At 43.7% G+C, this 10,845-nt stretch overlaps 1 protein-coding gene across 1 annotated transcript in view; it reads left to right on the top strand.

Annotated features, from left to right (window-relative positions):
* Positions 1-1,104: 1,104 nt before the first annotated feature.
* Positions 1,105-10,845, top strand: part of LOC144681873 (RNA-binding Raly-like protein) — a 1,117,315-nt gene continuing 1,107,574 nt past the window's right edge. Inside the window, exon 1 of the mRNA XM_078543976.1 lies at positions 1,105-1,250. The gene's annotated coding sequence lies outside the window, so the exon portion shown is untranslated. The remainder of the gene's footprint in view (positions 1,251-10,845) is intronic.

Here is a 10,845-nt window from a genome sequence, read left to right as displayed (position 1 = left end):
TCTGGATGTTTTCTAAATGGTTTAGGAGATGGTTCATTTACACGCCTCTGATGAGCTGTCTCTAGACAGCCTGACACTGTTTTAATGGTTCTCAAATTTGTAGGGTACAGCTATCCAAATGTTTGGCCATCTTAGAAGCTGCTTTTTATTATCTTTTTAAAAAATGCTGTTCAGTCTTTTAAAACTCAACCATTGGTTTCAGTCCAATAAGTAAAGTTATTTTCAATATAAAGCATGGCATTTTAACAAGTAAGATAAATTCAGCCTGTATTGACTGCTTTCCAGTGGACACCCCCACATTGGAAAATGCACATGTGAATGCTGGGTGAAGACAGGTCAGGGTCAACTGCAATATCTTCCACACTCAAATAATTTGCTATCACAAGTTAAGTAATGGGCTGCTTGGGTGAGCTATCAGGGAGAAGGTGGCCAGAGCCAATATAATTGAACACTGGCAAGGGCTAGCACCTGGGATGTGAGGATAGCAAACCAATATAAATTAATGAGCAAAGCTTAAAATCTATATGAAAACTCTCCACCAGTTTACTCAGTTATTTGGACCTGTCGGGTTAGGCAGACTGCGGGTCAGATTCCCTGATGGGAATACCAACATCCATAAAAAGAATCAACAGGGAGAGGGCAGAGGATTCACAAAGAATGGAACATTAACCACAACTCCCTGGTTAAACGACAGTATTGAGGATGAAAGCTGTTAACACAGCAAGAAGAATGAGTGCTCAGACCTGATTACATTTCTCAGTTCAACACTGGTGCTTCAAAAAAAAAGGGTCCAGAGATTCAGGAGTAAAGCAAACTGTTCAACTAGGCACTGGCTGCAGACTCCATCTGTCTGAAATATTTATGTGCTGCTGGACCCATGCGTGACACACGATTACTCATAGACAATCAGAAACCCTATTAGTGCCTGTGAGGAGCTCACATGACCAAAGGAGAAGACAATCTCCGCCCCCCTTTGCTTCCTCTCGAGATGTGACAGGTGCCGAGGTAGGATAATACCGGAGCAGCAAATCCCATTCAGCCAGTCTGAATAGGTGCTTCGCCTCATCCTGCAGTTGTTAATCTTGCCTGAGTGCTCGGTGTTGTCTCTGAGCACAGTTTGGGATTCTGTTGAAAGTATATCTTTTTTTTTTAATATCTCTAAAGAAATACATATTTCTGCTTGGGTTTTTATAGGCTTCTGTCTAAACTGCTGCCTCAGCCTTGCTCTATTCATTTTTACCTTCAATTTGGTAGGTACTCAAATACCTGACCTATTTTTTTACTTGTGCTTTTTTGAATAATAGCTTTTAAAGCTTAACCTTTTGTTCCATTCAATGCAGTGAATTTTTAAAAAATATATATGTATGTGTGATAAATGTTTTTTTTTAGTAAACTAAGAGGACCTCTTTAACCAATATTGTCTCGGGGTCATTTTCTGGGGAAAAGTTTTTTTTCTCTCTCCAGCTGAACAAGTGATGCGGAAGCTCTCTTGAATCTGGTACTTTTACGTCAGCACTGATTTTTAAATGTGAGAAATGGTTTCTGACGGTAGCTGTTTTTTGTCAGATCTAGATCTTGCGAACCTGCTGGTTTGTGGAGCTTGAATTTTGGTGAATTGAGGCAAAGAATCGTTTTTGTTTGGAAACGTCTTGAAATGTGGGATTTTTTTCTCTCTTGAAGTTTAATCTGCTTTTTTGATGGATTTTTGAAGGGAGTTACTGACCTCTTGTATTAATTCAGAAGATTTGTTGTGAAATATTTGCTTCCAAGAACTTAGGATGTGTCTGAAAATGCCTGTACTGTGCTTGCCAGATATCTTTAGAGTCGGGATGGGACAAACCTTGAAACGTTTGGAAAATGTGGAGTTGCAATAAAGCACTTTGTGAGCAGCACCCTCCACAGTCCCCTCACTCATTCTGCCTGGGAAAGTACTGGCTAGATTACAGGATAGAATATGTTGGTGCTTCTGTGATTTTCTTTGTTCCCGCACATATTCTTCCTCAGCCTCATGCTGAAGACACTGAGTCCTGTTGGGGTACAGTTCCATTAGTGCCAGCAACCTAATAGTACATTGCCAAAGTGTTCGGACATATCCATGCACAAGCCCAGAAAGTGTCGTCAGCATTTCTGACTGGTTTTAATTGGTTGCCTTTGTGTTGGTTACTGGTTTGTTCATTGGCTGCATTTTACAGAATAGAGTTCTTTCATCCAGCGATTACGTGAAACCAAAATAAAGAGGAAATAGTTGTTCAGGTATTTTTTTCTCCAGTGAATGAGAAATCTCAGATGACCAGCCTGCTTCATCCCTTTGGACATCTGACACAGGGACGAAGGGCTGAATGGCCTCCTCCTATCATCCTAAGAGTCTTTGTCAGTCATTTCTGGTGCCACATGGATACACAGCAATGCCTTTCATGACGTAGGTTAGATAATTAGATTCACACGCAGGTTAGATAACTATATTCACACCAGTGTTGTACCTGTGCAAAAGAGAATGGCCCAAATCTTCCGGTCTCCGGATCATTGGAGAACAGACATACCTCCCAAGATGCGCTTCGGGACCCTGCGGATGTTTCGACACAATGACTCTGTGGGAATTGCCCGGGAGGCTTGAACTTCCGATGGACGGTTCTCCCGTTCCCTGTGACCCTTTGGAAAAAGCCTCCAACTCTGAGTTAGAGTCAAGAGACTTTGGACAGTTCCAGCTTACTTACCTCAATAGTTACCCAGGAAATATTAGACAGAAAGATCCTAGTCCAATTCCTGGGTAACTCTACAACTGACACTCCTGGACCCGGCCTGACTAGCCCCCACCACCCATGTGCCAGTCCCCCCGCTTCCTCCCTCAACCTGACCTGACTAGTTCCCACCACCTGACACTCTCTGGCTCCATCCCCAACCCAACCTGACTAGCCCCTGATCTGACAACACCTCCCTAGCCAGCCTGACTACCCCCGAGCCAACCTGACTGTCCTGACTCAGCTACCCACACCCACCTGACCCAACTCGCCCATCTGCCACCCAACCACCTCATCCACCCTACCCAGCTGCCAGCCATCCCACCAACCACTCTACCCAGGTGCCATCCTACCCACCAACCACCCTATCCAGCTGCCGTTGTACCCTTACCTTACCCACTCTACCAATTTACACACTGACACACTCAGCCATTCATTAATACAATCAATTCACTAACACACTGAAAAGTTGTCAAAATGGCCCAAAGCTTTTCAGTGTGCGAACAAACATTTACCAGTATGTGGTAGCTAGTGCCGTAAAAAGGAGGCTTAGCTCGTCTCGACGATCCAGTGCTACGAGGAAGCAGTTCAATGGAAGAGCACACCGCATTTCTGAAGAAGCCAAGGTCAGGGTCCCAGCCAGAAATGCAGAGCAGAGTTGTGGCGCAGAGAAGTCAGAATGGAGCGGCAATCCGACGGTGATTGCTGCTCCTCGACAGATTCAGGCCAATGGATTTTGTGCAGATGTCTGGTGGGCCCAATAATTGGCACAAACACATGGTTGATGACTTGAGGTATACATTATTTATGGTCCTACTTGTGACTGTGCAATCCAGTGGTGAACCACATTGATTGCCTTCCAATATCCTGTTTCAGTCACTTGGGAATTGCTGCTTTGGTTGTTAACGTGGTTTCTGCAGTAACTGCTTTTGTTATTGCGACATATATGACATTGCGTTTCAAAGTAGCCTGCCTGCCAAGTCTGTGTATTGAATGCCATTCTGGTTGGTTCACTTCAGGCAGCACCCACTTTTTGTGCCAGTGCCACACCACGTCTGATTCTGTGTCATTAAAGTGTATTCTCTGTCCACCCTGCAAACCTGACCATGTTTGAGCTTATTGTGTAACACATGTCGGAAATGCCCCCTTACTTGTCTCCTATGTCAAGCTGTGCTATTCCTGGTACTGCCTTAATATTATTGCCATGCAGTTAATAACATGGTCCTGCTGCTTTCTAGGCTTATTGATCCAGTGTATGTTACCAAGCTGTGACAGGGGTTAATATGCTCTGAATCCAAAACCATGGAGTTGTGATCACAAATACATGATGGATTTTGAGTTTTGTGTGTAACCTGACATCTGGCTGACCTAGGATTCTCTCTCTTCAGTCTGCTAAAAGAACTTTTTTGAAGTGATTTAAGATTAATGAGAGCAATGTTCAATTGCGTATGTTCCATCCAAATAGGTGAACTCTGTTAGCAGCCTTCAGTTCAGAATACTCGATGATAATGCATGGCTAGACATTGCTCACTGATGCAGGTTTGCGGGGCAGCTCCATTTTCTGTGGTTGATGGTAAGCTAGTAGCTGCTTCAAACCTGCCAATGAGCAATTTTAGATCCATACAGCTCTGTGCTTCAAGTTCACGGCCATGAGCAAACAGGGAAATCCTCATTGACCTTGAATGAAGCACACAGGCTGCTCAAGTTGAGCCATTTGCCAGATGGATGAAATCTGATAGCTAAGGAAAACTCAATGAAAGTTATTTAGCCTGTTCAGGCTCATTCTCCTAGTGCCCTAGCTCACTCTCCTTGGCATTCTTTAAAAGTTCTGGAGTTGTGGATGTCACTGGCAAAGCCAGTACTTATTACCCACCACTAGAACGAGCTAAATAGCTTGCTGGGACTATTCAATGGGACAATTCAGAATTGAGTCAGCCATATTTGGAGATGGTGGCATAATGGTAATGCCACTGAACTAGTAATCCAGAGGCCCCGGCTAATTCCCTGGGTCATGGGTTTGAATCCTGCCATGGCAGCTGGTGGAATTTCAATTCAATTAATATATCTGGAATATAAAACTAGTCTCAGTGTTGGTGACCATAAAGCTATCATTGATTTGTTTTAAAAGCCCATCTCCTTTAGGGAAGGAATTCTACTATCCTTAGCCAGTCTGACCTACATGTGAATCCAGATTCCAGACCCACAGCAATGTAGTTGATTGTTAACTTCCCTCTGAAATGGCCAAGCAAGCTGTTGTAAAGGTTGTATGGTGTCTCACTAAGTGGTCTGGATGATTGTATGGTTAAACATAGTGTTTACTGTTAAACCATAAAATATATATATATATATCCAAGGTACTACCATGCATGAGTGCTCTCTCCATGCTGGTTCCTCTAGATTCTTCTCCACACAGTCTACTATCATGTGACCCTCTACTTCATACCATGGGCAGTACTGTTCTCCAGTCTCACATTAATCCTGGGTCTGCTGAACACCCTTATGCAACAATGGCATGCTGCTACTGCTCAAAGGCGTATAAAACATTTCCCTTTTTGTTTAAAAAAAACTTTTCCTCCTTCCAACAAAGTATAACTATTTACAGTACAATCTTACTTTTCTTGCTACCTCTTTCATCCCCCCCCCCCCCCGCCTTAAGTTTCTGACTTTATAAAATCAGATGTTCTTCAGATTTGACAATTCTTCCAGATTTCAGTTTGTCACATTTGGAGGAATGATATCTCTGTTACTTTGGGTTGACTTTGTTGGTTCAGCGTTGAAATTCTAGTACTCTGTTTCCTATACTTGGTTGTCTCCATTTGATTTGCTTTTTGCACCCCTTCGAGTTGCATTTCTCTTTATCAACAACCCGTCTGTTTTTGTCGGACACCATGGGTTTGTCCCATTCCTCCTGAAGGGAAATATGCAATCTGTTCATTCCTAGAGTGGACTCAGATTTTCTTTATCCGTGTGGTCCACTATGAACTTCCTGGATGTAGACGTTTCAAAAATGGAACATTAATTTCCACTCTTTGCACAATTTCAGCCAAATATTTGTTTACCCTTATTTTCCAGTCCTTTTGCAAGCTTATGAATCTTTTCATTCAGCTCAGCGACTAGCCTGTTGAGTTCAGTTGTCTTTGTTTCAGAGTTATCTGCGAAATCCTTATATGCACTTAACAACTTCACCTGGGCATTCAGTTCCCTTCAGAGTCTTTCTTCTATGGTCACTCACTGCTCCTTAGGCTCTTTCAGTTCACTCACTGAGGATCTAATCTTTTTTAGAATTTTTATTCTGTGCTTTTCAAGACTGGGTTTGGTCTTCTGTACTGCGCATCTCATCCTTCATGTTCTTCAAATTGGATCAAAGTTCATCAGTCTTGGTTGTTAATTCCACATTCAATCAACTGTTCCAATTCATCGCCACTTCTTTCTCCTGTTCCGGGCATTTTTCATGATACTTAACCGAGATTTCTGATGCTTGAAGTTCAAGCTTTAACTGAAGACCTATCTTTGCTGAACCTGCTTCCATAAGTATAACATTTAGACGTTTCAAGTCCTGTTTGAAGTGAGCAACTCTCCTGTGTTTTCATCAGTTCTCATTTGACACTAGCAAACTCCTCTTTCATACGTGAAAGTTTGTTCTTTGCACTGATCAATTTTTCCTTCTGCGCTATCTTTCAAGCTCACATTCTGTAATTCTACTTCTGCTAATTGTTTCTGAGACTCTTTACGCTCTTTTGTGAGAACGTGTACTTTCTCTTGCCATTCTAGGTTCATTTCTTCATAAATATCTTTGGAAATGTAATGTTTTTCCATGTCCAATCATTTTCTTCAGCTGTGTGTAATCTTTCTTGTGTTCTTGGCTTTCTCCTGAATGTAATACGTTGCTGTATCTTTGCCAACTGGTTCATCAGTTCATTCAGAGTGACATTAAATTCATTTTGCTTCTCTTCATAATTTTCCAGAAGAACAAATTTTGACCTAAGGGATCCTTGTAACGTGTGAAAGTCCTTCGACGGCATTTCCTTTTCTTTGCAATGCTCAATTGCTTCAGCTTGAGTTTTCTTGTAATTCAACAGAACCTCCTTGAGTTTCTTTCTCCATTCATCTTGATTTTTCTTGTAGTTCAAGAGGGTCTCCTTGAGTTTCTTCTGTTGTTCTTCCATTTTGCTTTTAAGATAATCGTCTTTTCCCCATGCTGCTGAAGGGTTATGTACTCTTTTTGCATTTGACCAGCTGTTCCTTCAACTGTTTGTTTTCTTGTTGACCTCTTACCAACTCAGTCTGTGCTTCAGTGCATTGCATTGTCGCTGCTGATAGCTCCAATGCTGCATTTGCTAAAGTAGTATTCAACATTTTTTTAGTTCCTCGTGTTTTTTTGATGGCTACATATTGATTCTTCAAGAAGTCTTTTTGGGTTGCAACTTCTTGAGTGCCTTTTCTGTCTGCTGTTGTGCCTGGCTGTACAGCTGGTTGAGTTTCCCCAACTCCCGCTTTGATTTGCCAATTGTGGAATTGAAGGTCGCTATTTCCTCCTGGTACTTATGAAATTTGTTTGTTCAGGTCTCAAAAAGTTTGGTTCATTGAAGGCTTCTGTTTATCATGTGTTTGAAAAGGTATAAACTCAGCTTGAATCTTGCACTTCAAATCTCCAGTTTAGCTTTGATACATTTTCTAATTTTATTTCTGCTTTTTCTTACTCTGCATGCTGCAGGGTTTTTTCTATGTTGTTCACTACCAGCTGCTGGTACAATTCTGGAAACATGTCTGTATCTTCAAAGAGAAAATAATTTATGATTCCTGTCTTGGTCTTCCCAAAAAGATAGATTCCTGGGACTTCTGGAAATTTCCATGCCTCTCTGGTGCCCTCATGTGGTTTATTCAGGTGTTGTCTTTCACCCATTTGTTGCTTTGCTGGGGGTTTTCTGTGCTTCTTTTTAAGCTCTGCACTCTCCGCAACTTGAAGATTAAAACGTTTGTCAAAGGCTGTTAATATTTCATTGAAGTTGGTTGTAGACTCAACAATGTATTGCATTAGGATTTGTTTGTCAGCAAGTTCACCAAACAAATATAAAAAGGTATTAATCTGGACTCATTCTGATTTCTTACTAAGACATGATGTTTGTTTTGGCCCTTGGTTTGGTTTTTAAATCAGAAAAAGGCATTAGAAGGTGCTTTTTTAAAATCCTTTTTTCGTTTCAGTCCAGCTAGGCCACCACGCATTATGGTGCTGGCTGTGGATCTGTTGCTGCAGCTTTCTTGCAGCTGCGTTCTGGATGTGATGATCTTGATTGATTGCCTATTTTAAAAGGTAATTTGAGCTTTTTTTTAAACTATATTTTGCTCACCCTTCTTGTTATTTGGCCAGGTCTATTGACTCTTCCTTCACTCAGGTGGTTCTTTTCCTCTGCACAGTGGTTTCTTCTTTTTTCAGCCTTTTCTTTTTTCTTTGAATTTTGCTGAGCCTTTTACGATCTGGGTAGTTTCCTTGACTTTGCCTTCAATCACACCTGGCAATGGACCTTGACATGCGCTGATGGAGCCCTTCAGCCTCCACGTCTGCAATGGAGCTTTTTATTTAGGTGATCTCCAACTGTGTCTTCAATTTAGGCTCACCTCTGTCAGGTCAGGCTTCAGTTTCTTTAGTTTTTCACACTTTGAGAATCTCCGTTCCTTCTCCCGCTTCTCAAGGATTTCTGAGTCCATCCTGTAGTACCACAATGTTGTTTAGTATCCCGCTAAGAGGTCTGGAAGCTTATATGGTTGAACATAAACTGTTTATTGTCAACCCATAACGATATACATATCCATAACTATATACATATCCAAGGTACTGCCATGCATTGGCGCTGTCTCAATGCTGGCTGCTTCCAGACTTTTCTCCACATGGTCTACTATCATCTGACTCTCTGCATCAAACCATGGGCGATAACTGTTCTCCAGTCCCACATTAATCCTTACTCTGCTGAACACCCTTATACTACAATGACATGCTGCTATCCCTTAAATGCATAGAACATCACGAGCCACTCAGTTCAAGGGCAATTCTTGATGGGAAACAAATGCTAGCCTTGCTAGTATGCCCACATCCCATGAAAGAATAAAATAAATTTGTGTGGGACTGGAGGCACATATATCTCTGCGATGGATACTTATGTTAGCTCAATACAGATGAGCAGATTGTATTCATTCTGTGTTTTCAGCGATTCGCTGTTTGCATAACCGGTATTTGAATCCCATCCTGACCATAGTCCACTTGACGCCATGGAGACTCTGATCCAGCAGAATGCGGAGATGCATGCAGACCTGCACTCCATTGCAGTAGCCATGGGTGAGTTCCTGCAGTGGCAGCATGAGAGGGAAATGGGGCACTTTGATGTCCCTCCATGTGCTCCTTCCCCTCAAGAAGTCAGGCGAGGCCTTCGGGTGCCCAAAGGGAGGATGAGCAGTAGGTGGACACCCCTGGGTCAACCACTCGGGAATCTCCAGGCTGTCCACTCCCTCCGAGTCCCCTTTGCCTGTGACACCCTCAACCTCGTCTTCTGTTACCGCAGAGGGAGTAGCTGGCCCACAGGAGGACAGACAAAGCAAGCTGGATTCTCAAATCCTCAGCTCTCCAGAGGACCCACAGCGAAATCATCAGAGGCACCAGGGCCAACCATTGTACAGACTGTCTCTACCCTTCCTGCGGATGTGAGGGCAGCACCTAGAAGAAGCGGTAGGCCTAGAAAGGTTAAGAATTTCTGATCACAATTGAACAGATTTTGTCACTTTATAAACCGAAAATATATTCACTTCCACTGAGTAATGTGCAGTGGTGTCTTTCAGCATCATTTGCAGGCTCCGTGAGTCCTCCCCCTTCATCCACCTCCCATAGCAGTTCAGCTGCACACAGCCAGACCTGAAGTGATTCTGGAGGGAGAAGTGTGTGTGTGTGTGTGTGTGTGTGTGTGTGTGGGGCGGGGCAGGGCCTTTTGGAGCCTCGTGCAAGCACTCTCCCGCGCACATGGATCCTTCCTCCTTCACACTCATCTCAATGTCCTGAGCGTTTTCAGTGCTGCCTGCTGGGGTTCGCTTTCAGTTGTCCACCTGAGCTGACCTGCAACTCTGCCCACCCACTGGTCACACTTCCATGCAGCACCCGTGCCCGTCCAACATGAGGCTCCACTCACTTTTGATTTTGTAAGCATGGTTGTAGTAAGGTTTGTTTTCAGCTCTCCCAGCTTTCCCCTCCCCCAGTTACCCATGACCTTTCTCCCATCACTGTTGCCCCCCCAGCAACCTCCCCACTTCCCGGCATCACCTTCCTCCTCCCCATCGTCATGTGCCAACCAGAACCCTTTTCTTTCCAGGATGTCCAGGGTTTGAATTTGACCTTTGGAGGGCGCGGGCGAAGGAGCAGGTCGGGAAATGGGCCCCCGACTCTGATTCCATGCTGGTTGGCCATTAATTGTCGGCTAGCCAGTGTGAAACATGCACTGAAAAGCTCAGTGCTGCTGGGGTGGGGGACAGGGAGAGGGCAGGTGATGACATTTCCACAGACGCGGGTGAGTGCTGCTAGAAAGCTCCCTGAAGGCAGACAGCTGCCTCGGAGCTGGAGACCTGAAAATGCTCAAATAAAGGTTTAAAAAGCTGCAAAAAAGTGTCCATGTGTCACAATCAATCACCTGAAAATATAGCTGGTAAAAATGCTGTCCACAGATATTTATTTTTATTTCATTTCATAACAGAAATTTCATCCCGCCCTTGGATGAGGTTTGATGAAGAAAAATGCAAGGGCCACCTGGCCGATTCGCCCGTCCACCAACTGTAAGGGTGGATGGGCTATGAAAAATCGGTGACAATTGCACCGTTAATGGAATTAATTGCCCTTTTTAATTGTTGGCGAGTGCGCTTCTGACTTTTGCGTGCGCCTGCTGAGTGAAATATCACGTGGGTGCGCAATGACATCAGGACGCTCGCCCAATGTCGTCTTGCGTGATTTTGCACCCGATCGGGTCGGGCACGGGCCCGCCCGTAGGTCATAAAATTCAGCCCCAGGTGAACGTGCACGTTCCCTACCTTCCCAAGAATCCCACCCCCATCCTCTCCGACCCCCCCTCCTTCC

Source organism: Cetorhinus maximus, chromosome 6 (assembly GCF_964194155.1).
Source record: "Cetorhinus maximus chromosome 6, sCetMax3.hap1.1, whole genome shotgun sequence".
In the NCBI taxonomy this organism is placed as follows: Eukaryota; Metazoa; Chordata; class Chondrichthyes; order Lamniformes; family Cetorhinidae; genus Cetorhinus; species Cetorhinus maximus.
Note: the sequence above shows the minus strand (reverse complement) of the source record. Positions and strands in the feature narration are given on the sequence as shown.